The 26,847-nt window shown below is 39.4% G+C and overlaps 1 protein-coding gene across 4 annotated transcripts in view; it reads right to left on the bottom strand.

The window, feature by feature from the left end:
- The window catches only part of ENPP6 (ectonucleotide pyrophosphatase/phosphodiesterase 6), a 337,158-nt gene that overhangs the window by 68,089 nt on the left and 242,222 nt on the right, over nucleotides 1-26,847 (bottom strand). The window lies entirely within an intron of this gene.

Raw genomic sequence — 26,847 nt, 5'->3', positions numbered from 1 at the left:
TTTAAATCAGGTAGAGTGAGGTCTCCCACTCTCTTCTTCTTTTTCAGTAATGCTTTACTTATCTGGGGCTTCTTTCCCTTCCATATGAAGTTGGTGATTTGTTTCTCCATCACATTAAAAAATGTCATTGGAATTTCGATCGGAAGTGCATTGTATGTATAGATGGCTTTTGGTAGAAAAGACATTTTTCCTATGTTAAGTCTTCCTATCCATGAGCAAGGTATGTTTTTCCACTTACGTAGGTCCTTTTTGGTTTCTTGCACTAGTACTTCGTAGTTTTCTTTGTATAGGTCTTTTACATCTTTGGTAAGATTTATTCCTAAGTATTTTATCTTCTTGGGGGCTACTGTGAATGGTATTGATTTGGTGATTTCCTCTTCGATGTTCTTTTTGTTGATGTAGAGAAATCCAAGTGATTTTTTTGTATGTTTATCTTATAACCTGAGACTCTGCCAAACTCTTCTATTAGTTTCAGTAGTTTTCTGGAGGATTCCTTAGGGTTTTCTGTGTATAAGATCATGTCATTTGCAAATAGAGATAATTTTACTTCTTCCTTTGCCAATCTGGATGCCCTTTATTTCTTTGTCTAGCCTAATTGCTCTGGCTAGGACCTCTAGCACAATGTTGAAGAAGAGCGGTGATAAAGGGCATCCTTGTCTGGTTCCTGTTCTCAAGGGAAATGCTTTCAGGCTCTCTCCATTTAGAGTGATGTTGCCGGTTGGCTTTGTGTAGATGCCCTTTATTATGCTGAGGAATTTTCCTTCAATTCCTATTTTGCTGAGAGTTTTTATCATGAATGGGTGTTGGACTTTGTCAAATGCCTTTTCTGCATCAATTGATAAGATCATGTGGTTTTTGTCTTTTGTTTTATTTATATGGTGGATTACATTAATGGTTTTTCTAATATTAAACCAGCCTTGCCTACCTGGTCTAAATCCCACTTGGTCGTGGTGGATTATTTTTTTGATATGTTGTTGAATTCTATTGGCTAGAATTTTGTTGAGGATTTTTGCATCTATGTACATGAGGGATATAGGTCTGTAATTTTCTTTTTTTGTGGTGTCTTTACCTGGTTTTGGTATCAGGGAGATGGTGGCTTCATAGAATGAGTTAGGTAGTATTCCATCATTTTCTATGCTTTGAAATACCTTGAGTAGTAGTGCTGTTAACTCTTCTCTGAAAGTTTGGTAGAACTCTGCAGTGAAGCCGTCTGGGCCAGGGCTTTTTTTCTTGGGAGTTTTTTGATTACCGTTTCAATCTCTTTTTTTGTTATGGGTCTATTTAGTTGTTCTACTTCTGATTGTGTTAGTTTAGGTAGATAGTGTTTTTCTAGGAATTTATTGATTTCTTCTAGGTTTGCAAATTTGTTAGAGTACAAATTTTTCGTAATAATCTGATATGATTCTTTTAATTTCAGTTGGGTCTGTCATAATATGGCCCATCTCGTTTCTTATTCGGGTTATTTGTTTCCTTTCCTGTATTTCTTTAGTTAGTCTGGCCAATGGTTTATCAATTTTGTTAATTTTTTCAAAGAACCAACTTTTGGCTTTGTTAATTCTTTCAATTGTTTTTCTGTTCTCTAATTCATTTTGTTCAGCTCTAATTTTTATTATTTGTTTTCTTCTGGTGCCTGATGGATTCTTTTGTTGCTCGCTTTCTATTTGTTCAAGTTGTAGGGACAGTTCTCTGATTTTGGCTCTTTCTTCTTTATGTATGTGTACATCTATCGATATAAATCAACCTCTGAGCACTGCTTTTGCTGTGTCCCAGAGGTTTTGATAGAAAGTGTTTTCATTCTCATTGCATTCTATGAATTTCTTTATTCCCTCCTTAATGTCCTCTATAACCCAGTCTTTTTTGAGCAGGATATCTTTCAGTTTCCAAGTATTTGATTTCTTTTCCCTGATTTTTCTGTTTTTGATTTCCACTTTTATGGCCTTGTGGTCTGAGAAGATGCTTTGTAATATTTCGATGTTTTGGATTCTGCAAAGGTTTGTTTTATGACCTAATATGTGGTCTATTCTAGAGAATGTTCCATGTGCGCTAGAAAAAAAAGTATGCTTTGCAGTGGTTGGGTGGAGTGTTCTGTAAAAGTCTATGAGGTCAAGTTGGTTGATTGTAGCAATTAGGTCTTCCGTGTCTCTATTGAGCTTCTTACTGGAAGTCCTGTCCTTCTCCGAAAGTGGTGTGTTGGAGTCTCCTACTATAATTGTGGAGGTGTCTATCTCACTTTTCTGATCTGTTTTATGTATCTTGCAGCCCTGTCGTTGGGTGCATAAATATTTAATATGGTTATATCTTCCTGGTCAATCGTCCCTTTAATCGTTATGTAGTGTCCTTCTTTATCCTTTGTGGTGGATTTAACTTTAAAGTCTATTTTGTCAGAAATTAATATTGCTACTCCTGCTCTTTTTTGCTTGTTGTTTGCATGATATATTTTTTTCCATCCTTTGAGTTTTAGTTTGTTTGTGTCTCTAAGTCTAAGGTGTGTCTCTTCTAGGCAGCATATAGAAGGATCGTGTTTCTTTATCCAGTCTGAGACTCTCTGTCTCTTTACTTGTGCATTTAGTCCATTTACATTCAGTGTAATTATAGATAAGTATGTGTTTAGTGTCTCTTTGTGTGTGTTGTTGACAATTTCATTTTTCCACTTACTTTTTTGTGCTGAGACGTTTTTCTTTGTAAATTGTATATTCCTCATTTTCATAGTAGTTGAATTTATGTTTGCCGAGTTGTTATGTTTTTCTTGGTTTTATTTTGAGTTATGGAATTGTTATACCTCTTTGTGGTTACCTTAATATTTACCCCTATTTTTCTAAGTAAAAACCTAACTTGTATTGTCCTATATCGCCTTGTTTTCCTCTCCATGCTCCTTCCATTTTGTGATTTTTTTTGTTGCCCTTCTTAATGGTGTCTTTTAATGAACAGCTCCTAATTTTAATGTCTACTTGATCAGCAATTTTTCTTAATTGCTAATGCTTTTTTCTTGTTAAAAATATTCTTCTTCCTCAAGATTATGAAGATAATTACCCAAGTTATCTTCTAGAAGCTTTATTGTCTTACATTTAGATCTACAATCCACCTAGAATTACCTGGAATTAGCTTTTATGTATAGTGTTAGTTAGGAGTCTGGATATATGTGTATAACTCCAACTGATTATCATAATTTTTAAAGACCACTTTTCATCACTGTTCTGCAGTATCACCTTTGTCACAAATCAGGTGGTGACTATATATTTGTGGTTATGTTTCAGGAATCTCTAAACTATATTCTTTTTTAATTTGTCTATTCTTCACCAATAGCATTTGGTCTTAATTATTGTAGCTTTAAAATGTCTGTATCTAGTAGCGTGAATCTTCCAATTTTGTTCATCCTCCCCAAGGTTGTCTTTGCTATTCTTGATTCTGCATTTACATATAAATTTTACAATAAACCTGCCCATTTTCCACACACACTCACACACACATACACACACACACAAACAACTGTAGGGATTCTGATTGGGATTACTTGGAATCTGTAGGTCAATTTTCCACTTATTAAGACTTCCAATTCAAAACTAGATTAATGGAAATGGAACAACCAAAACAGAAATAGCGAGAATGTTCACACATCGTGAAGAATGTGACTAATGTCACTGAACAACTTGTGTAGAATTGTTGAATGGTGACCTACACTGCTGTACAAACTTCACCAAAAACACAATAAAATATTATTAAAACCAAAAAAACTTCCAAATTATAAACATATATTCCTCCTTCTTTCTCCAAATAATTTTCTATGTAATATTCTTGAACCATTTTTATTAGATTTATCACTACGTCTTTCATCTTTATTTATTCTATTGTAAATCGCATTTTTTTTTTTTTTTTTGGTTTTTGAATTTCATTTTCAGTTTTTTTTGTTGTTAATATATAGAAATAAAATAATTTTTGGATATTGACCTTGTATCAAAAGACCATTACTTATTAATTCTAAAAGAAAACTCTTGGATTTTTGGATAACTGATCTTTTGCCTGAGAATAATGACAGATTTTTTTTCCTTTCTGATTTTTAAGCTTTCATCTTTCCCTTACCACACACACATACACAACTGGACAGGACCTCTAGTATGATGTTGACAGTAGTCATGCAAAGAGGCACCCTTATCTTATTTCTGAGTACTTTTCACTAGTTTGCTGTCAGTTTTGGGGGTAGATATTCTTTATCAGATTAAGAATGTAGTTTACTAGCTATCCAAGATTACATTAGTAAATTATAGTTTACTAAGAGTTTTTAGTATGAATGCTTTTTATATACCTATTGAGATCATCGCTATTTTTCTCTTTTATTCTGTTAATGTCGTGAATTACACTGATTGATTTAAAACACTAAACTTATGTTCTATTCCTGTAATAAACCCAACATAGATAACATGTGTTATTCTATTTGTGCATTGGATTTAATTTGCATATATTTTGTTTAGAGGTTTTGTACCTATGTTCTTTGAAAAGATCGTTCTGTTATTATCCTTTCTGTAATGTCCTTACCACATTTTGCTGTTAAGGCTATACTGACCTCAGTGTTTTATCTTTATACATTCCTAAAAGGATTTGTGTAAGACTGTGATATTTATTCCTTAAATGTTAGAAAAATTCACTACTAGAAGCATCTAATACTGGAGTATTGTTTTAGGAAGGCTGTTAAATGATTTAATTAAACAAGTGATATAGAAGTACTACAATTTTCTCTTTTCTTAAATTTGGTAATTTTTTCCAGAAATTTATCTATTTCATCTATATTTTCTTTCAAGTACATTGGAATAACATTTTAACAATATTTTATTGCCTGTAGATTCTATGTTGATGTTTCTTTTTCCATATTATTGATTATTCATATCTTCTCTCATTTCTTGTAAAACTGGTTGAGATTTCATCCATTTTATTAGGTTTTTTTTTCTGAAATCAAACATGGTTTGTCAGTTCCTTCTATCATACATTTGTTTTCTGTTTCATTCATTTCTACTCTTATCTGTATTATCTCATTTTTTTCTATTTCTTGGGAGGTTTAATTTGCTTTGAGATAAAGATTTGAATAATTGATTTTCAGCCTTTCTTCCTACCTGATATGAATTTATGGCTATTAATTTCCTTTTAAGCATGACTTTGGAAGCATTCTACTTATCCCACTACACCATATGTAGCATTTTCATTATCCTTTAGCTCGAGATATTTTCTAAATTTCCACTGCTATTTCTTCTTTGATCCATGGGTTATTTAGAAGTCTTTTGCTTTTTTCCAAATATCTTAGGGTTTAAAATGTATACTTTTTATTAATGATTGTAGTTTAATTACACTGTAGTCAGATAGCACATTCCATATGATTTCAGACTTTTCCAAATTGTTTAGAAATGCTTTATGGCTAACATGTGGTCATTTTTGGTAAAGGTTCTGTAACAGGTGCCATGTTCTAGTAATATCAGTTAGGTTAATATGGTATTTATGTTGTGTAAACATTATCTATTCTTATAATTTTTTGTTCTCTTATTCTATCAATTGCTGAGAAACATGTATTAAAATCTCCTGCTATCATTGTGAATTTACATTTTTCTCCTTTTAGTTCTGCAATTTGTGCTTTGTTTATTTTGAGGCCATGTAATTAGGAGCATTTCAATGTAGAATTATTGTATTTTCCTGGTGGATCAAACCTTATATCAACATGAACTGTTCTTGTTTAACCTAAAAATATTTTAAGTTTAATTAGAGAATTGCAACTCAAAACTACAATGAGATACCATCTCTCCCCAGCATTACTGGCATGAATGAAAGAAACTGAAAATAACGAAAGTTGGAGAGGCTGCGGGGGTATTGGATCTCTTATGCACTGCTGGTGGGAGTGCAAAATGGTACAAGCATATTGGAAAATGTTACGGTGCTTCCTTAGAAACCTAGAAATAGAAATACCATATGATCCAGCAATCCCTCTCCTAGGAATATATCCTAGAGAAATAAGAGCTGTCACATGAATAGACATATGCACACCCATGTTCACTGCAGCACTGTTCACAATAGCCCAAAGATGGAAACAACCTAGATGCCCATTGACAGATGGATGGAGAAACAAACTATGGTACATACACACAATGGAGTACTATGCAATGGTAAAGAGCAATGATGAATCTGTGAAGCATCTCACAATATGGATGATCTGGAGGTCATTATGCTAAGTGAGATAAGTCAATCACAAAAGGACAAATATTGTATGAGACCACTACTATAAAATCTCATGAAAAGCTTTGCACACAAAAAGAAACAATCTTTGATGGTTATGATGGAGGGGAGGGGTGGGGATGGAAAATTGCTAAATAGGCAATAAATAAGTGGTAACTTTGGTGAAGGGTAAGACAGTACACAATACTGGGGAAGCTAGCACAACTTGTACAAGGCAAGGTCGTGGAAGCTCCATAGACACATCCAAACTCCGTGAGGGACCAAATTACTGTGCTAAGGGCTGTGGAATATCTAACTCAATTGGCATAACATAGTTTATAAAGAAAATGTTCTACATTCTACTTTGGTAAGCAGCATCTGGGGTCTTAAAAGCTTGTGAGTGGCTATCTAAGACACTCCACTGGTGTCACCCCATCTGGAGCAAGGGAGAATGAAGAAAACAAAATACACAAGGGAAAGATTAGTCCAAAGGAGTAATGGACCACAACTACTATGGCCTTTACCAGAATGAGTCCAGTGCAACTAGATGGTTCCCGGCTACCACCACTGACTGCTCTGAGATCACAATAGAGGGCCCCATACAGAGCTGGAGAAGAATGTAGAACAAAATTCTAACTCATAAAAAAAAGACTAGATTTACTGGCCTAACACAGACTGGAGGAACCCCAAGAGTATGGCCCCTGGACACCCTTTTAGCACAGTAATGAAGTCACTCCTAAGGTTCACCTTTCAACCAAAGATTAGACAAGCCCATAAAACAAAATGAGACTAAAGGGGCACAACAGCCCAGAGGCAAGGACTAGAGGGCAGGAGGGGACAGGAAAGCTGGTAATAGGGAACCCAAGATCAATAAGAGAGAGTGTTGACATGTTGTGGGGTTGGTTACAAATGTCACAAAACAATATGTGTACTAATTGTTTAATAAGAAGCTAGTTTGTTCTGTAAAACTTAATCTAAAGTACAATTATACATATATATATTAGGCTTATATAACCCAGAACCATAGCCCAGTGCCGTATATATATATATATAAAACCCATTGCTGTCAGGTTGATTCTGAGTCATAGTGACCCTATAGGACAGAGTAGAACTGCCCTATAGGGTTTCCAAGGAGCACCTGGTGCATTCGAACTGCCAACCTTTTGGTTAGTAGCCTTAGCTATTAACCACTATGCCACCAGGGTTTATATATATATATATATATATTATATATATACGTATATATATACACCCAGTATGACAATAATTGTTTTTAATAGAAATTTTAAAGTTTAACCTATGCACACAAAAAATGAATAAGTCATAAGTGTACTGTTCAATGTGTTCTTACAAAGTGAAAGTAGCTGTGTACTCAGCACCCAGATCAGGAAATAGAACATTACTACATTACCATCTGTATGCTGTGACTATATGAAGAGCTGGACTATATGAAGAAGAATGGGGCATCAGGATTGGAGGAAGACTCATTACCAACCTGTGTTATGCAGATGACACAGCCTTGCTTGCTGAAAGTGAAGACTTGAAGCACTTACTGATGAAGATTAAAGACCACAGTCTTCAGTATGGATTACACCCCAACATAAACAAAACAAAAATCCTCACAACTGGACCAGTAAACAACATCATGATAAATGGAGAAAAGATTGAAGTTGTCAAGAATTTCGTTTTACTTGGATCCACAATCAACAGCCAAGGAAGCAGCAGTCAAGAAATCAAAAGATGCATTGCATTGGGCAAATCTGCTGCAAAGGACCTCTTCAAAGTGTTGAAGAGCAAAGATGTCACCTTGAAGACTAAGGTGCGCCTGACCCAAGCCAAGGTATTTTCAGTCACATCATATGTATAGGGGAGCTATGAGTTGGAATCGACTTGATGGCACTGGCTTTTTTTTTCTGGGTTATATGCATGTGAAAGCTGGACAATGAATAAGGAAGACCGAAGAAGAATTGACACCTTTGAATTGTGGTGTTGGCAAAGAATATTGAACATACCATGTACTGTCAAAAGAACGAACAAATCTGTCTTAGAAGAAGTACAACCAGAATGCTCCTTAGAAGCAGGGATGGCAAGACTTGTGTCTTACATACTTTAGACATGTTGTCAGGAGAGATCAGTCCCTGGAGAAAGACATCATGCTTGGTAAGGTACAGGGTCAGAAGAAAAAAGGAAGACCCTCAATGGGATGGATTGACACAGTGGCTGCAACAATGGGCTCAAGCATAACAACGATTGTAAAGATGGCACAGGACCAGGCAGTGTTTTGTTCTGTTGTGCACAGGGTCGCTATGAGTCAGAATGGACTCGATGGCACCTAACAACATTACCATCACTCAGAGACACCCTTTCACACTCCCCTTCTAGTCAATATTCGCTCATGTAAACACCATTTTAACACTATAGAATAGTTTTACCTGATGTTCAACTTTACATAAATGAATCATTCAGGTTAACTGGAATATTTAATAAAAATATTAGTAAAAGGTAAACTTTTACATTTAATATATTCACTGATGTCTTCATGTTTAAATCAACCATCTAACTATATGCCTTATGTTCATTGACATTTATTTTCTTTTTTCTTGACTATTTTTGAATTATTTTTATTCCATTTCTTTTCCTCTATTAGCTTGCTATTTATATAAGTAGTAATTAATCTCTTCCTGACAAAGTACATTAGAGATTTTTTAAAAAATTAAAGACATTAGAATATGTCTTTGCACTGTCTGGGAATTTATGTTTGTTTCCCATTTTCTTTACTACTTTTGTCATATATTTTAATTCTCTGTGGATTATTAGTCCCAAAAGGCATTATTACTTTTATTGATATTATTATTATCAGTACTCATTTTGTATATACATATTTACCCTTTCTGTTGCACTTCATTTCTTCCTCCATCTCAGGGATTTCATGTGATCATTTTCCATCTGCCTGAAGAATTTAGTATTTCCTTTACTGTATACTTGCTAGAAATAAATTCTCTGTTTTATCTTTCTAGAAAAAAATCTTTATTTTTCCTTCATCTTCAAATGATATTTCCACTGGATATAGAATTTTAGGTTGGCAGTTGTTTTCTTTTGTCACTTCAAAGATATTCCATTGTCTTTCTGGATTCCAATGCTTCTGTGGGAAGGTCAGCTGTAAATCATATTGTCACCTCTATGAGAAATTTTCTCCAACTGCTTTTAAGATTTTCTCATTGCCTTTGGTTTTCAGCAGTTCTGAAAGTCATGGTGTTCTTTCTTAGGTTTCACAGCAACTCTTGAATCCATGGTTTGAAATCTCTTGTTAGTTTTGGAAAAGTCTTAATTTTTATCTCTCAATTATTGCTTCTGTTTCATTCTCTGTCTCCTTTCTTTCTGTGGCCTTTTCACTATGTCTCTTATGTATCTTATATTCTTTTCTGCCTTTTTCATCCTTTTGTGTCTCCATACTTAAATTGGATATTTTCTCCTGGCTTAGCTTCCAGTTTACCAATTCTCTCTGTCTTCAGTTCTAGAATTCTATTTTAAAAAAGATTCTAGTTTATTAGTAAAAGTCTCTATTTTGTCTTTTAGTTTTTGGACATACAAATCTTGTCTGATATCTAGATCATCTGTGGATTTAAATCTATTGTCTACTTTTTTCTCTTGATTTTTTAGTCAAGGCTTGTCTATATTCTGGTTATTTTTTATTGAATGCTGCCTACTGTATATACAAAATTTGTAAAAATCATTTGACCCTTTCCTCTAGAAAGCATATTCTTTTGCCTATAGTGGTCAGCTAGGCTGTGAGCAGACCACCTCAATCCAAGGTGAATTAAGTCAAAAATTAAGATGACTTGAAACTTGGGTTTGTCTTTGTGAAAGCTTCAGTCCTTTTGAGGGCTTCAATTCCTGTAAATACTTATCTATTTCTAGTTTATTCTCACTCCTAGCTTGTTCCCTTTATTATCAAAACTGAAACTTTTGGCCTGTTTACCAGGCCTCTTGGTGGGCCCTGAACTTCAGTTTTTGTCCTTTCTCCTATCCTGTGATTCTGTCAAAAGCTCAGCTCACTTTCTTAGCCCTTCAACTGCTGCTTTTGAGACCAGAATTTGACTGAAAGGGAGAGATAACATCAATTTCCAGAAACACCTCTTTCTTTAGGTCTTGACCCCTCAAAGCTCACTGCCTTTGTATGTCTCTGATTCATCACACGTGCATGTGCACACACACACACACATACACTCATTTTTCAAGTTGTCCTCAAAGAGAAAAGTTATTTCAAAACAACTTTGCTTGCTATTGTACCAACTGGAATTCCACATTTTGATAGATAATTTCTAAACATCAAAAATAACATTTTATTAGAAATGCATCTCTTAATGAAAGAAATGGAGGTACGTTTTAAAATTAATTCATGTATTCATGGGTAAATATTACTGATTGCTATAATGAGACATGCTCTGAATCAATTCTACTTCTCTTTGTTAAATGTCAGTGGTAAGAAATTTGTTCACGTAAATAAATTGATACAAATAGAAGTAGTTTTTTGTACCAATGTCACTCAATTCTCTGAACTGTTTCTCTGAATGCCGAAATTCACATTGTGTTCTATCATAAAGTTTTCAATAATATTTCAACTAACAACTCAGTTTTCCTTAAATAATTTAAAGAAAAGAATTGGAAACCCCTGCTTTCAAAAAGTTTTGTTCTTTTGTCATTAGATCCATTCACTTTCTTGACATCTATAGTTATATTTAAACTGTCCCTTTGTTTGGTGTCTGTGCTTTTATATATTAAGGCAATACGACTCAGTAAGATTCTTGGTGGTGAGAGATATTTCTCTCTTATGTAAAATAGGAAAAAGGCATGTTTTCAGACCAAGAAATATTAAGAATATATATAAAGTTGAAGAGCACAGAATTGATTCCTTAAAACTCCCCTTGCTCTTGGAACTCTTTGGGTACCCTGGTTTAAAGACCCATGAACTAGAAAATTGGACAGCAATAGCTTTGCTCTATGGAAACCATAATGTCCAGAAAGCAACTGGGCATAAAGTGGTGTTGGGAGTTAGAGGTGAGAGGTGAGATATGATCAACAGTGGGATATTTTAATCTCCTTAGGGTCATCCACAACTGAAGCTCTGTAAGCAGAGCAGAGAGATGTGGAAACTTCATAGAAGAGAAAACTGGGGATTATTGTTTATTATTTATTTAGATGGTCAGAGAACCAGACAATAGAGTAAGAAGACCCTGTCTCAACACATCAGAGACGTCCTGAATACATGTCCTCCAGACATCGTTAACTTGAGTAGAAGCCATAGGCGTATGCATGCTGCCTAGAAGGGTTTGGATTATTACCTAAGTGGACAGAGACTAAGGCAAGTGCAATCCTTCTGCCTCTCTCTGTCCTGAATGATCTCTTTTTGGTCAAATCTCAAAAGGCAATGACATTCACCTTACCTCTAATCTTAAAACCCAGAATGAATAAGTGACTGGCAAAGGAATAGCCAAGAAGAAATGACAGCAACAGCACAACAGAACATGAAATAAGTTAAATTGGTAGTTTTACAGAAAGCAACGTTAATTATTCCTAGGTGAAATTGTGTGGGCGCTTTGTTTTTTTTTCTTTAGTCTTTATATGATAGACATCAGCAGACTGGCAGGGGGTGTGTTATGTGGAACCCATGAAATAGTTCTCTAATCAGGAGTCTAGGGACCCCTTTCCTGGCTTGACTGCAATCTGTGGGCGAGTTGTTCAACCTCATAGGCTGCTGCCTCAAGCCATTTTCATGGCTTCACAGGGAGCATGGGATCTGACCAACTGAGGTCATTACACATCACCCCAACATCACTGGGGAGAGCAGGGGTTTCTGAGTCTCTGTCACAGGACTCTGTGGGGAAGGGAACAACAAAGTTAGTGGCCTCAGTTTTACGGTTTCAAAGATCAACTAGGATCACTGGAGTAAGAATTTGGCTTCACAAAAACTTTGAGGACATGTTTGGCTTTATTCCACCTTGTTTCCTCATCAGTCCCAGGGAGAATTTGAAGGAAATTGCCCTTAATTGGGGTTCATTTTCAGGACTTAGTCTTATCTCTGCCTAGAGTCTGCCTTCCTGCTGGTATTTCCACCTCAGGCTGGGTAAGTGTCTCCTTCTACAACTTAATAAATGTATCCTGCATATAAAATACAGAGTTAAAGGAAACTTAAGGGCCAACCAATGAGGCCCACCACTAACCCACATGTACCTTTGTGCAAATTTTAAAAAGATACTTCTTCAGAACATTTATCTTCCATCCATCAGAAAATTATTTTAATATGCCTATTTTGCCACATGAACACTTCATCGCCATAGGCAAAAAGTTTGCCACAATAGATGTATAAATTCTGTGATGCCTACAATGTAAATGATGCTTTCATAGATATGACATCTTTGTGCAATTAACACACAGCTATCTTCCTTCAAATGCCTTTATTTTACAGCTGAGCAAACGGAGGCCTCAGCTGGGTAAAGTGAATGTCCGAAGGTCTCCGTGCTGGCCATCAGATCTCCTAGCTCTGGTACTTTTCCAATGTGCGCCCTACTTTCCCAAAGAGCCTTGCTTCCTGGCAGCTCTCCTGGAGGATCACCAAGTCAAGCCAGTAAAAATCATATTTTTCCAAACTTCCTAAGGCACAGTTCTTGCCTTCCAAGCATAGCTCCCGCTTACCGATTTTGACACATCTTGTAACAATAACCCTTGTGAGCTGCATTTTATCTGATGTGAGACAGGTGTGCAACTGTTGAATCCATGTCTCAAGAGAGCTTATTAAAACAGCTAAGCCAATTAACTCTCTTAGAAACATGTAACCTTTTCCAGGAAAATACATCTGGAGCACAGGAGCTTGTGGGAACAAGTCCTCAGGGAGCGCGCGGCCTTTGATCACAGAGGCCCTTTCCCCAGGGTCGGCCTGGCCCACAAGCTTGCAGACCTTTGGAGGTGATTCTCTTCTGCTGGTGGGAGGAGGGCAGTGGGCTTGGGCCTGAGCAGTGGATGCTGCTGAAGACTGGCCTTGTATGCAGGGGTGGAGAGCAAGAAAATTAGGTACAAAGCAACTCATCCATTAGAGATGATTCGGAAAAAGCTGAAAATGACTGACTGGGCATAAAAAGTGACTAATAGGAAAGTGAGTGAAAGTGGGAGTGCCTTATCTAGTCTGTAGGAAGGTGGGTGGGAACCCACTGCAAGGTGCAATGAGGCCAAAGGTGGGGTCTTATATTGGTATCTGCTGGTTAGCTTTAAATCAGGAAACACCTCTGGCCCAGGGCCAGGGACTGTACTCTTTACAAGTGGTGAGCAATGTCCGCTACTAGAAACGTGCCACAGACCTAGCTGAGTAAGGCAGGGAGGAAACCAGCTGAGCCTGCCTGCCCACTACCCGACTTTCTTTGCTGCAGGAGTGTTTGGCATTGAGGAAGAATGTGTCAGAGGCCAAGGAAGACACCGGACAACAGAGAAAGGGTTCAGGACTGCCCTCAGCCACCAAGAGCCAGACTCTGGCATTCTCTTCTGAGGACTAATTTAACACAAGAAGTATTACTTTCAGGCCCCTTTCTTCACTTTGTCAGGATGCCTACCTCTGCTCCTGCCACTCCTGGGGATGGACTGGGAAGACCCCTGCCCCAGCAAATCAAAGCCAACCCAGGCTTGAGCCCTAGTTCAGGTCCCAGAACAGGGGACCTTGAATGGGATTTGGAGTCAGAAAGCATGGATGGAGGCCCAGCTTGCTTCCTTCCTGGCTGGAGGGTCTCTGAACTTCAATTTCCTCACTTGTAAAGTGAGGATTACAGGCATAGTTTCTTATGAGTCTTCTGAGGATTGAATGAAATCATGTATGTGAAGTGCTTTGTTCACTTTAGTTGCTCAAACTACCAATTTATTTTCCTTTTCCTGTTGCCTCAGAGCTGGCCAAGGTGTCTGGGTCTCAAATATACCCATGCAGGTCACAGAGCGGCACTAGGGTGGTTCCAACCATCATGGGGCCAGGGGAGAGAATGAAGGGAAGAAGATTTCCATGACAGTTAGAGTAGAAAATGGAATATTAGGGAATGGGGACTGTGCCTTGGGATCGTGAGAGGAGCCCGAGGCAGGTACCTTAGGTTGAATGCACCAGGTGAGCTGCAAAGTGTCTTTAGCTGTGGTTCTCAGCCTTGTATGCAGATTAGAATCAACCGGGAAAGCTTTAAAACCACTGAGGAAGGGCCCTCACCCCAAACCAATTAAAATCAGAACCTCCGAGGGTATAGTCTGGGCACTGGTGTATTTGAAAGTGGCCTTGGGTGATTCTTACATGAACCCAATGTTGAGAATCACTCCTAAAGACGGAGAAACAAGGACAGATGTAAAAAGTAAATTTTCTGTTAAAGGGCAAGAAGGGTGGGCCTTGTGGGGAGGAAAGAGGGTCACCAGAGAATATTCCCAGGAGCGTGTACTTGCAGTGGAAACTCTACCTGATACAGAATGTCTGGTGAGCCCAGGGAAGACCTCTCTACCCACACTGTCCTGAAGATCTGAGACTGGGGCAGTCGGTAGGGACAGCACAGCCTTTTCCCTGGGGATCTTGGGAGATCCCACAGGAAGTGGGTTGTCAATGAAGAAGCCACAAGGAGCTGGAAGGTCAAGGCTGGGTGCTGGGGCTAATGCAGAAAACAAGTGGGCATGGTGGCCCCTCACTCCTCCCTCACAGAGCCCTGAGCATTCCCACACCTGTGTCTGCCCAGTGGGGGGTTAACCTTGACCTCCAACAAGCTCACTGGAAGAATGCCTGGAACCCCAAAATCAGCCCAGAGAGAGGTCCCTGGGCTCTGTGGATGGCAGTTGAGCTGGCAGAGAACAAAAATTTCTTCCTAATTAGGTCCTAACCTGAAGGCTGAAATTCTCATATTAGTGTTGTTCTTGTTAGGTGCTGTGGAATTGGTTCTGATTCATAGAGATCCCATGCAAGACAGAACAAAACACTACACCACCCTCACAATTGTTGCTATGCTTGAGCCCATTGTTGCAGCCACTGTGTCGATCCGTCTCATTGAGGGTCTTGCTCTTTTTCCCTGACCCTCTACTTTACCAAGCATGATGTCTTTCTCCAGGGACTGATCCCTCCTGATAACATGTCCAAAGTATGTGAGATGCAGTCTCACTATCCTTGCTTCCAAGGAATATTCTGGTTGTACTTCTTCCAAGACAGGTTTGTTCTCATATTAGCAGTTCCTTTAAATCTGAAGGCGCTGAGGACTGTTAAAATGTAGTATCTGAACTGAGATTCCACATCATTAGCCTTACTTGCGATCTCTTGATCAGATCAGCTAGAGTTAGGGGGCACTGAGGAAATGGAAAATAAGTTATTTCATCGGTGGGTCAGAAGAGGATCACAAGATTTGAGACTGGGATGCGGCTTAGGAGGACAGACCAGGAGAGCACAGCAAGGCACCAAGGGGAGGAGGAAGGCTAAGCACCCTGAAGACGCACCTCTGGCACTTCACGAGCTATCCCAGTGGCAGGAACAGGAGCCCTGGAAATATAGTCCTCTTGGTCTGACTTGCAGTAACACAGAGCCTTGCTTCTGGCACATTTGACCACTTACCCTAACGAGCATTGTATCCTTTACATTTCCTTTCTTCCTTCTCTTTTTCACATTTCTTCTTCCCTTGCTCTAGTTCTTCCCTCTTACCTCGCTTCCTCTCTCCCTCCCTTCCTTTCTATTTTCTTCCATTTTTCTCCCCTCCCATCAACATTAAAGGATCAAATGACAAGTTTTATTTTCCACTCTACCCACTCCTGATGAAGCAATTATCTTATTTTAGAAAAAGACAGCTTCAACATAGCTGCAAGGAGATGTACTAAAGCCTGGAAGTTGGTCCTCACTGCACATGTCATGCTGTTATGTAATTACATGCCTGGCTCCATCACAAGACTTAAAGCTTCTTGGTGACAGAACTATAGCATATTTAGTCTGGTCCAGTGCCTGGCACACGGGCTGCCCAATAAAATATTCATTGAATGGACACATCCATGGAAAGTATAGCCAGTTGATTCCTAATTTTCTTTTTTTAGGGTTATCCTACTCCCAAAAGGACACATGATTCCCTGAGGCACGGCTGGCAAGCTGAGAGCAGACGAATGTTTGAAACCCTCTGCAGGTCTCCCAATGAGTGTCAGGGAATTCCTCATTGTTGACCCATGTAAGCCAAGTGGCTGGCCCAAAAATAAATAGAGCAAGATGCAGTACAGTTGAAATAAATTTGGACAAAAGTAATGTGGCTAAAAATAATTTGATTAAAACACCAATTTGGTTAAAGCAATAATTTGGCTTAGAATGAATATTCACTGATTTCTGGTGTTAAAACTATTTTTCTGGTTAGTTTGTCTCCTGTTACTCACCCCTTTCACTTCTTTGTGTTTATCCTAATTCATTTTCAGCCAGTTTCCAAAGGTTGGCTAACAATGTTAGAAAGCAGTTGAATTACTTTTCTTTCTGTAAAATCCATGCATTTTTGCTATGAAAAAAGTCAGAAATTATACACAAGCAAACAAATATATAATGAACCCTTACAATTTTTTTTTAATAATTCCACCTAGTGGCAACTATTGTTTATATATCCTTCCACATCGTATATCTATATAAACTATATACATATACATATACATATATATATATATATATATATATGGAAAGTCTGGTAGCATAGTGGTTAAGACAGCAGTTCAAATCCACCAGGACCTCCTTGGAAACCCTATGGAGCAGTTCTGTTCTGTCCTATACAGTTGCTATGAGTCAGAATCGACTCAATAACAATGGGTTTGGGTGGGTTTTATATATATATATATCCAATATATACATATGTAAACAATATATATGTATATTGTTTATATATATATATGATATATATAATGGACATATACACTGTATATCCACTCCTAAGTATTGGTTATATAACCTCAATATATATCCTTCCACATCACATACATATATTTATAAAAGTATAACTAATATGTGTGTTACTTTATCATACTGTGGGGGCTTGTGTGTTGCTGTGATGCTGGAAGCTATGCCACCTGTATTCAGATCCCAGCAGGGTCACCCATGGCAGACAGGTTTCAGCTGAGCTTCCAGACTCAGACAGACTAGGAAGGGCCCAGCAGTCCACTTCTGAAAAGAATTAGCCAATGAAAACTTTATGAATAGCAGCAGAACATTGTCTGATATAGTTGGTGAATATGAGCCCCCTAGGTTCGAAGGCACTCAAAAGATGACTGGGGAAGAGCTGCTTCCTCAAAGTAGAGTTGTCCTTAATGACATGGATGAAGTCAAGCTTTTGGGACCTTCATTTGCTGACATGGCATGACTCAAAATGAGAAGAAACAGCTGCAAACATCCATTAATAATCAGAATCTGGAATGTACAAAGTATGGATCTAGAAAAATTGGAAATCATCAAAAATGAAATGGAACACGTAAACATCAACATCCTAGGCATTAGTGAGTTGAAATGGACTGGTATTGGCCATTTTGAATCAGGCAAATGTATGGTTCACTATGGCTTGAATGACAACTTGAAGAGGAATGGCATTGTATTCATCATCAAAAAGAACATTTCAAGATCTATCCTGAAGTACAACGTTGTCAGTGATAGGATATATATCCATACACCTACAAGGAAGACCAGTTAATATAACTATTGTTCAAATTTACCCACCAACCACTAAGACCACAGATGAAGAAATTGAAGATTTTACCAGCTACTACAGTCTGAAATTGATCTTACATGCAATCAGTATGCATCGATAATTACTGGTCGGAAACAAAGAAAAAGGATCAGTAGTTGGAAAATATGGCCTTCATGATAGAAATGATGCTGGAAATTGCATGATAGAATTTTTCAAGACCAATGACTTCCTCATTGCAAATACCTTTTTTCACCAACATAAACGGTGAGTATACACATGGACCTCGCCAGATGGAATGAACAGGAATCAAATCGACTACATCTGTGGAAAGAGACGATGGAAAAGCTCAATATCATCAGTCAGAACAAGGCCAGGGGCTGACTGGGGAACAGACCATCAATTGCTCATGTGTAAGTTCAAGAATATGAAATTGAAGAAAATCAGAACAAGTCCATGAGAGCCAAAGGACAACCTTGAGTATATCCCACCTGAATTTAGAGACCATCTCAAGAATAGATTTGACACGTTGAACGTTAATGACCAAAGACCAGATGAGTTGTGGAATGACATCAAGGACATCCCACATGAAGAAAGCAAGAGGTTATTAAAAAGACAGGAAAGAAAGAAAAGACAAAAATGGATGTCAGAGGAGACTCTGAAACTTGCTCTTGAACATCAAGCAGCTAAAGCAAAAGGAAGAATTGATGAAGTAAAAGAACTGAACAGAAGATCAAAGGGCACCTCAAGAAGACAAAGTATTATAATGACACATGCAAAGAGCTAGAGATAGAAAACCAAAAAGGGAAGAACACTCTTAGCACATCTCGAGCTGAAAGAACTGAAGAAAAAATTCAAGCCTCCAGTTGCAATAGTGAAGGGTTCTACGGGGAAAATGTTAAATGACACATGAGGCAACAAAAGAAAATGGAAGGGGGGGTGGAGCCAAGATTGTGGAATAGACAGACTCTTTTGTCGAGCCCGCTTTACAACAAAGACCAGAAGAAACAAGTGAAACCAGTATATTTGTGACAAGCTGGGAGCCTTGAGCATCAAAGGCAAGCTTAGACAACAAACTGAGGGGCAGGGGGAGGAAGAGGCCTTTCAGAAGTGGAGAGGAGTTACCAGACCTGAATCACCGGGAACCCTCAGGCGCCATTCCCAGAGCCGTGGCAGCGGTGGCAGCAGTGGCGGGCTGGTACTAGCGTTGGGCCGCAGTTTCCTCATGGAGAAGCAGCCAGCCACACGGCCCAATGACACCTCCAGAACCTGAGGAGAACGGCACGTTCTCGGCAAAAGCTAAGTACTTGCGTATATTTTACCGTGCCCCTCGCCACTCCCAACAGCTTCAGCGACTGAATCCCTAGGCCTGAGATAGACCCTGGTGAACACCTGGAGCCGTCCTCCTGGCCTTGGGGAAGGAAAAAAATTGCAACTGGGGGGAAAAAATAATTTGCTAGCTCCATTAATGGGGGGAGCTCAGGACAGAAGTGGCTCCTGTCCAGGCATAAACTGTCCATGGACCTTGAGCACCTTTTCCTCCTGCATGGACCTGTGTGGGCCTATTTCAGGAGAATAGGCCCTTGTTGGCAAACTCCAACCATTTTAGCTGTGTGGTGGAGAGGTGGGTGTTTGACATTTGACATTGCTTTGCCTATCAAACAAGGTCCTCACCTACCTGCATCAGGGACCTAAGGACTGGTAGCTCCACTCAGGTCACCCAGCCACCCGCAACAGAGGTCCAGTGATAACTGGTACCTCCCAGTCCTTACAACCAAAAACTTTGAGTGCCCATGGTCCCTCTGCAGAACCCACCCCCCAGCACACTCTAGGAAACAGAGACCGGTTTTCCTCAGAGACACTTGGGGGTCGGTTCTCAGCCCCATGCCTTGTTCAGAGCATGACCCTGCCCCTTCTAAGACTGTAGGACAGACCCTGTACCACACACTTGATATCAGCTACCTGGAAACCTGACCTGAATTGATACAAGAAAAATGAATGGACTCCTAGACTGATATACCTGATAACAGCTCTAACCAGCAATCCCACTCCTTGGAATATATCCTAGAGGAATAAGAACCTTTACACGAACACATATATGCACACCCATGTTTATTGCAGCACTGTTTACAATAGCAAAAAGATGGAAGCAACCAAGGTGCCCATCAACGGATTAATGGATAAATAAATTATGGTATATTAACACAATGGAATACTATGCATCGATAAAGAACAGTGAGGAATCTGTGAAACATTTTGTAACATGGAGGAACCTGGAAGGCATTATGCTGAGTTAAATTAGTCAGTTGCAAAAGGACAAATATTGTATAGGACCACTATTATAAGAACTTGAGAAATAGTTTAAACTGAGAAGAAAACATTCTTTCTTGGTTACAAGAGGGGGGAGGGAAGGAGGGTGCAAGAGGGGTATTCACTAATTAGATAATTAGATAGTAGACAAGAACTACTTTAGGTGAAGGGAAAGACAGCACACACTACAGAGGAGGTCAGCACAATTGGACTAAACCAAAAGCAAAGAAGTTTCCTGAATAAAGAATGCTTCAAAGGCCAGCGTAGTAGGGGCAGGGGTCTGGGGACCATGGTTTCAGGGGACATCTAAGTCAATTGGCATAATAAAATCTATTAACAAAACATTCTGCAACCCACTTTGAACAGTGGCGTCTGGGGTCTTAAATGCTAGCAAGCAGCCATCTAAGGTGCATCAATTGGTCTCAACCCACCTGGGTCAAAGAGAATGAAGAACACCAAGGACACAAGGCAATTATGAGCCCAAGAGACAGAAAGGGCCACGTGAACCAGTGACTACATCATCCGGAGACCGGAAGAACTAGATGGTGCCTGGCTACAACCGATGACTGCCCTGACAGGGAACACAACAGAGAACCCCTGAGGGAGCAGGAGAGCAGTGGGATGCAGACCCCAAATTCTCATAAGACCAGACTTAATGGTCTGACTGAGACTAGAAGGACCCCGGTGGTCATGGCCCCCAGACCTTCTGTTGGCCCAGGACAGGAACCATCCCCGAAGCCAACTCTTCAGACATGGACTGTACTGGACAATAAGTTGGAGAGGGATGCCGGTGAGGAATGAGCTTCTTGGATCAGGTGGACACTTGAGACTATGTTGGCATCTCCTGCCTGGAGGGGAGATGAGAGGGTGGAGGGTGTTAGAAGCTGGTGAAATGGACACCAAAAGAGAGAGTCGAGGGAGAAAGTGGGCTGTTTCTTTAGGGGGAGAGTAATTGGGAGTGTGTAGCAAGGTGTATATGGGTTTTTGTGTGAGAGACTGACTTGATTTGTAAACTTTCACTTAAAGCACAATAAAAATTATTTAAAAAAAAAGAAGAAGAAGATGGAAGAAATACATAGAGTTATTATGCCAAAAAGAATTAGTTGACATTCAACCATTTCAAGAGGTAGCATATAATCAGGATCCGACAGTACCAAAAGAAAAAGTCCAAGCTGCACTGAAGGCATTGGCGAAAAACAAGGCTCCAGGAATTGACAGAATATCACTTGAGATGTTTCAACAAACAGATGAAGTACTGGAAGTGCTCGCTCATCTATGCAAAGAAATATAGAAGATAGAATCCTGGCTAACCAATTGGAAGAGATCCATATTGATGCCTATTCCCAAGAAAGGTGATCCAACCAAATGCAGCAATTATCAAACAATGTCATTAATATCACAAGCAAGCAAATTTTGCTGAAGATCATTCAAAAGCGGCTGCAGTAGTATATCTACAGGGAACTACCAGAAATTCAGGACGAATTCAGAAGAGGATGTAGAACCAGGGATATCATTGTTGATGTCAGATGGATCCTGGCTGAAAGCAGAGAATACCAGAAGGATGTTTATCTGTGTTTTATCGACTATGCAAAGATATTTGATTGTGTGGATCATAACAAATTATGGATAACATTGTGAAGAATGGGAATTCCTCTTGTTTTCTTCATGGATGAGGTCCTTGATGTCATTCCACAACTCGTCTGGTCTTCAGTCACTAGTGTTCAATGCATCAAATCTATTCTTCAGATGGTCTCTAAATTCAGGTGGGATGTACTCAAGGTCATATTTTGGCTCTCATGGACTTGCTCCGATTTTCTTCAGTTTCAGCTTGAACTTGCATATGAGCAATTGATGGTCTGTTCCATGGTCAGCCCCTGGCCTTGTTCTGACTAATGATATTGAGCTTTTCCATCGTCTCTTTCCACAGATGTAGTCAGTTTGATTTCTATGTGTTCCATCTGGTGAGGTCCATGTGTATAGTAGCCGTTTATGTTGGTGAAAGAAGGTATTTGCAATGAAGAAGTCGTTAGTCTTGCAAAATCCTATCATTCGATCTCCAGCATTTTTTCTATCACCAAGGCCCTATTTTCTAACTTCTGATCCTTCTTCTTTGTTTCCAACTTTCGTATTCCAATCGCCAGTAATTATCAATGCCTCTTGATTGCGTGTTCAATCAATTTCAGACTGCAGCAGCTGGTAAAAATCTTCTATTTCTTCATCTTTGGCCCTAGTGGTTCGTACGTAAATTTGAATAATAGTTGTATTAACTGGTCTTCCTTGTGGGCATATGGATATTATCCTGTCACTGACAGCGTTGTATTTCAGGATAGATCTTGAAACGTTCTTTTTGACGATCAATGCAAAACCATTCCTTTTCAAGCTGTCATTCCCAGCATAGTAGACTATATGATTGTCCGATTCAAAATGGTCAATACCAGTCCATTTCAGCTCACTAATGCCTAGGATATCAATGTTTATGCGCTCCATTTCATTTTTGATGATTTCCAATTTTCCTAGATTCATACTTCATACATTCCATGTTCCAATTGTTAATGGATGTTTGCAGCTGTTTGTCCTCATTTTGAGTCATGTCACATCCGCGAATGAAAATCTCAAAAGCTTTACTCCATCCACATCATTAAGGTCAACTCTACTTTGAGGAGGCAGCTCTTCCCCAGCCATATGTTGAGTGCCTTTCAACCTGGGGGGGCTGATCTTCCAGCACTGTATCAGACAATGTTCTGCTGCTATTCATAAGGTTTTCATTGGCTAATGCTTTTCAGAAGTAGACTGCTGGGTCCTTCTTTCTAGTTTGTCTTAGTCTGGAAACTCAGCTGAAACCTGTCCTCCATGGGTGACCCTGCTAGTATCTGAATACCAATGGCATAGCTTCCAGCATCACAGCAACATGCAAGCTCCCACAGTATGACAAACTGGTAGATGCAGTGCTGGAGGTGCTCACTCATGTATGCCAAGAAATATGGAGACAGCTTCCTAGCCAACTGACTGGAAGAGATCCATATTTATGCCTATTCCCAAGAAAGGTGATCCAACTGAATTAATAAATTATAGAACAATATCACATGCAAGCAAAATTTTGCTGAAGATCATTCAGAAACGACTGTAGCAGTATATTGACAGGGAACTGCCAGTAATTGAAGCCAGTTTCAGAAGAGGACATGGAACCAGGGATGTCATTGCTGATGTCAGATGGATCCTGGCTGAAATCAGAGAATACCAGAAGGATGTTTACCTGTGTTTTATTGACTATGCAAAGGCATTCGACTATGTGGATCATAACAAATTATGGATAACATTGTGAAGAATGGGAATTCCAGAACACTTAATTGTGCTCATGGGGAACCTTTACATAGATCATGAGGCAGTTGTTCAGACAGAACAAGGGAATACTGATTGGTTTAAAGTCAGGAAAGGTGTATGTCAGGGTTGTATTCTTTCACCATACCTATTTAATCTGTATGCTGAGCAAATAATATGAGAATTTGGACTATATGAAGAAGAACGGGGCATCAGGATTGGAGGAAGACTCATTAACAACCTGCATTATGCAGATGACACAACCTTGCTCGCTGAAAGTGAAAAGGGCTTGAAGCACTTACTAATGAAGATCAAAGACCACAGTCTTCAGTATGGATTGCACCTCAACATAAAGAAAACAAAATTCCTCACGCCTGGACCAATGATCAACATCATGATAAACGGAGAAAAGACTGAAGTTGTCGAGGATTTCATTTTACTTGGATCGACAATCAACCGCCATGGAAGCAGCAGTCAAGAAATCAAAAGACACATTGCATTGGGCAAATCTGCTGCAAAGGACCTCTTTAAAGTGTTGAAGAGCAAAGACGTCACCCTGAAGACTAAGGTGCGCCTGACCCAAGCCATGGTATTTTCAATCACATCATATGTATGTGAAAGCTGGACAGTGAATAAGGAAGACTGAAGAAGAATTGACGCCTTTGAATTGTGGTGTTGGGGAAGAATATTGGATATACCATATATGGCCAAAAGAACGAACAAATATGTCTTAGAAGAAGTACAACCAGAATGCTCTTTAAAAGCAAGTATGGCGAGACTGCGTCTTACATACTTTGGACATGTTCTCAGGAGGGATCAGTCCCTGGAGAAGGACATCACGCTTGGCAGAGTACAGGGTCAGCGGAAAAGAGGAAGACCCTTAATGAGGTGGATTGACATGGTGGCTACAACAATAAGCTCAAGCATAACAACGATTGTGAGGATGGCTCAGTACTGGGCAGTGTTTTTTTGTGTTGTGCATAGGGTCTCTATGAGTCAGAACTGACTTGATGGCACCTAACAACAACATGTTCATTGTAGCATTATTCACAATAGCAAAAAGATGGAGACAACCTAGGTGTCCATCAGGACAGGAATGGATAAACTACAGTACATACACACAATGGAATACTATGCAATGATAAAGAACCATGAGGAATCTGCAAAACTTATCACAACTTGGGTGAATCTGGAGGGCATTATGCTGAGTGAAATAAATCAAGCGCAAACGGGCAAATATTGGATGAGACCACTGTTAATAAAACTCATGAAAAGGTTTACACACAGAAAGAAATAATCTTTGATGGTTACAAGAGAGGGGAGGGGTGAAGAGGGAAAAACATTAACTAGACAATAGATGAGTGGTAACTTTAGTAAAGGGGCAAGACAGTACACTATACTGGGAAAGTCAGCACCACTTGACCAAGGCTTCATAGACATATCCAGGTTCCCTGAGGGACCCAATTACTGGGCTGATGGCTGGGGACCATGGTCTCGGGGGACATCTAGGTTAATTGCCATAACATAGTTTATAAAGAAAATGTTCTACATCTGCAGTGCCATAGATCACTTTTGTGTGGCCTTTCTAGCCATAGTCTTGTAACTCCCACCCAAGTGATTGGGTAGGACTGTGTAAGAGGGTAACTGTAACTCACCAAAGGGATTGCTCAGTTTTGCCATCCCTCTGGGCTTGAAATGAGTCACCCCAGAGGTGTGAGGGAGAGCATCCCACCACCACCAAGGATGGAGAGATCAGCAAGAGAGACCTGCAGCCGCTGTGGGCTTCTGGGCCCATGGAGCAAGAAAGCTGAGTGCCTTTGGGCAGAGACTGAGGGTCAGGGAGAGATGTCCCTGTGGGCACAGCTGGGAATAGGCTGTCCTGCTGGAAAAACTGTATTCTTGAGTGTTCCTGAGCCTGTTACTTCCCTAATAAACCCCATAATCGTAAGTATAGTCTGTGAGTTGTGGGGCCTATAACAATGAATTATCAAACCCAGCAGAGAAGTTGAGGGTACCTTGGGACGGATAGTTGGTGTCAGAATTTGTAAAGATGGCAGAGACAGGAGGCATGTCTGACCTCTGCTTCACAGGAATCAGTGTCAGGCTATTGATTTTGATTCTCCCTCCCCCTTGGAAGCTAGAGGAGGTCAGACACTGCCCCCGAGTCATTTTTACAACCTACTTTGGTGAGTAGTGCCTGGGGTCTTAAAAGCTTGTGAGAGGCCATCTAAGATACAGCTATTGGTCCCACCACATCTGGAGCAAAGGAGTATGAAGAAAACCAAAGACAAAGGAAAGATTAGTCTAAAGGACTAATGGGCCACAACTACCACAGCCTGAGTCCAGAACAACTAGATGGCTACCACTACTGACTACTCTGACAGGAATCAAAATAGAGGGTCCCAGACAGAGAAACAAAAAAGGTTAATCAAAATTCAAACTCATAAAAACACCAGACTTTGCTCTGTAAACTTTCACCTAAAGCACAAAAAGAATAGAGAAAGAAAAATAAATAGAATGGAAAATGTGAAAAAAAAGGAGAAGACGAAAACCCCATGGATCACAGATCTACTCTCACACACATGGTGCCATCATGAGTTGTTGTCAACTGGATGGTAACTGGTTAGGGTTAACGGGATTTAGGGGATTTACTAACTAGGTGCACACAAAAAGGTTTTTCCCTCCATAATCTTCCTTCTGTTTATTTAAAATTTGTCTTTTGAGGAAAAATTACAGCAAATTTTATTATTTATGTATGGTTTTCTTCAAAACCAATGTTAGATAATGTATGCAATCATCCTCATCATTATTACGGTCAAGACTCCCTTGTTATAGTTAGAAATTAAAGGATGGCCCATGCTTATGATTATGGACCCTTCTCTAGACTAAGTTGGAAAATGCTCAAAAAGGGAACAAAGTTCAGAGCTTGCCAGTGATGTCCCAGTTAATAGTCCGGATGACCTCTTTGCAGTTCTCATAATGTGGAGCAACATTAAGCACTAATGATGACCACTTCTTTCTTGGGACTATTTTATTATTTTGGTCTCTGTAAAAAGTGTGTGTCAGTAGATTTCAGCTGTCACTTTTCAGTGAAACCTTTCCTATGCTCTTGGACCCTTATTAGATGCTTTTATGGTGCAATGGCACTTTCCTCTATTATACTTCACAATTCTGTTTTTTCTCCCACTTCTCAATCCACTCTGTCTTGGTTTCCTTTGCAGGCACATTCTCCTCCATCTGGCCCTTAAAGATTAGATTTCCCCAAGGCTGTGTCCCAGGAGCCTCTTCTGTTTTCTCTATATGCTCTCTCCCTAGGCCATCTTCTCTATACCCACAGCTTCAATGA

Source organism: Loxodonta africana, chromosome 21 (assembly GCF_030014295.1).
Source record: "Loxodonta africana isolate mLoxAfr1 chromosome 21, mLoxAfr1.hap2, whole genome shotgun sequence".
Lineage (NCBI taxonomy): Eukaryota > Metazoa > Chordata > Mammalia > Proboscidea > Elephantidae > Loxodonta > Loxodonta africana.
Note: the sequence above shows the minus strand (reverse complement) of the source record. Positions and strands in the feature narration are given on the sequence as shown.